The sequence below is a fragment of the Trachymyrmex cornetzi genome, unplaced genomic scaffold, assembly GCF_001594075.2.
Source record: "Trachymyrmex cornetzi isolate Tcor2-1 unplaced genomic scaffold, Tcor1.1 scaffold2108, whole genome shotgun sequence".
In the NCBI taxonomy this organism is placed as follows: domain Eukaryota; kingdom Metazoa; phylum Arthropoda; class Insecta; order Hymenoptera; family Formicidae; genus Trachymyrmex; species Trachymyrmex cornetzi.
Genome location: NW_017296750.1, coordinates 18493 through 21066, shown reverse-complemented (window position 1 = coordinate 21066; position 2574 = coordinate 18493).

The following is a 2574-nucleotide window of genomic DNA, read 5'->3' as shown; positions in this document are numbered from 1 at the left end:
TTATTGAATTAATTTTACATATCACACGTTTGAGTAATACATTTCATTTTATAACATACAATTTTGTATAATGTTTCAAAAAATTACCATCATCACTTTATCACAATCATTTTACCAACTGAGCGACATTAAGCAGCAATACACTGTTTGTGTTTTGCTTTAATATGCACCAGTACGCACTAAGTGTATCCAATTTAAATTATGCATGGAGGCAATAAATTTAAAGGAATGGGATTTTTTAAAAGATTTCCTAAAAAATTGCTAAATAAGAATAGTAACGATTTAATTGCATATGGGCAGCATAAGTCTTAATCCAGCTCTGCCTGAAAAGCAAGTAAGAATGTATGAATTATCCCGCGATGTTTATTGTTCGTTCATATATGAATGTGCTCAACTTTCCAAACGAATTACGTGTTGCTCAACCCATAAAACTCGCGAGCACAATATATTCTGACTAGCTTTTATTTCGATTAGCCTTAGAGAACGTATTTCACTTTACGAGAGAACGCCCTCGTTGTTCCATAGATTTACATTTTTCTCTTTTCTTTCAAATTATTCCACGATTTACAACGTGAATATAATTATACGCTTCAAATCGCGTTTTCACGACCGATTGTACGATCGTAAATTGGTAACGTCTATCATTTATTAAAACGATGCAAACTCTATGGATCAATACAGTTTACTTAACTTATAGAGAGCCTCAGGATTTTTAAATAAAATTTTGCTTTAAAAATGTTATTAATGCATATATACAAAGTAGTGATTGCTCTCGTGAGCAGGTAAAGCGAACTAAACTTCGTCGAAAGCTTTATTTCATGATGAATTATTTAATTGTCCGGTTATTATTTAATGTGCAAATATGTATAACTTGTAAAGCTGCGTAAATGTTGACTATTTTAATAAAAAAAGATATGAAAATCCCTTTAAAATAATAAAATGCAATAAATAATTAAAGATATTATTACCAGTTAAAAAAACATTTTTTTTTCAATTTTTTTTCTATTATATTATCAAATAGTATTTATCAAATGATCTATTCATTACATTACTCATTTCATAACTCAAATGTTAAAACCATTATTTAATAAAAATTGAAATGTGAACAAAAATAAAAGTAAAATTTTAGAGTTTAATTTAGCTTTTGTAAAAAAAGACTCAGGTTGCAGACGGACGTTTAAATTCAATCATTGTCACGTTCTATTAATTTTACATATTTCTTTTGACATACATATGAACATTCATTAAACAAAATATTCAGTGAAAAATTTTCTTTAAAAATTAAATTTAAAGCATTTAAAACAGTATTTAACTATCAACCGGAAAAAAACGATGTCAGAATTTATCAAGAAATAAATACAAAAGTCAATAAACGGAAACTGACATGACCAGAAAGATCATTTTCATTCACAAAATTGTCGCTGGATTAACAAACCATCACCACATTCTCACTCATAAAAAAACGCCATATTTTTAAAATTTAAATTTTATACTATCAAGCCATGTATACGTATTATAATAATGAATAAATATATACTATAACTAGGGAAATTTGGAGAATATATAATTTAACATTTACAAAAGGTCACAAAGAATAGAATTCTAACCTAATTTATAATCGAGGTAGAAAGAGCAAAGATTAACTTTTTTTTATCTTCCACATACAAACAAAGTAAAAATGCAAGACTATAATGCAATGTGCTATATGCAGGTAGAAATAAATGCGATACATCAAAGCACGTTTTTGCTTATATATCATAAATTTATTTATAAAAAATTTGCTTTTTATATTATATGCATGCGACGTCAATTTAAAATCGAGATTAATTAGGATTTACATTCTCGACTAATCGCGACATGTCCAACGTGAGGATTGCGCAGGTTAAATTCGAAATGTACTTTAATCAGTATCTACGGAATCGAGTCTTTAGGAAATTAATTAGTGGCTGGGGATGCAGCGATAAAATAAATCTGACAATAAGTTGCTTCGGCGACTTATGTTAACTTAATGACATTTTCTATTTATTAATTTGCAGTTAGAATAACTTTAAAAAAGATCTGTTACAAAAAAGCTTTTTCAATTTTACTTTGAAAAAATATAAGTCTCGCACCACACACACATACACACACGCGCACGCACAGTGATAAAAAAAGAGCTATTAATAATTGAAAAAATATAAGTCTCGCACCACACACACATACACACACGCGCACGCACAGTGATAAAAAAAAGAGCTATTAATAATAGGTGTTAAACTTAATTCCTGCCGTTTTTCGTCTCCAAAATTGATTTGTTTCGAAGGGAAGATGAATGAATACCTTAATCAAAGTAATTTCCTCCATTTTCTACTTTATTACTAATTAATAATACTTTATTAATAATATTTTGATTAAGGTATTTCCCTTCGAAACAAATCAATTTTGGAGTCGAAAAACGGCAGGAATTAAGTTTAACACCTAATAGCTAAAATAATAGCTATTATTAGGTGTTAAACTTAATTCCTATCGCTCGCTACTAGAGGGCTCTGCCTCCAACGCTGACGAGTTTCGACGATGAAGTCACATGTCTTTTGT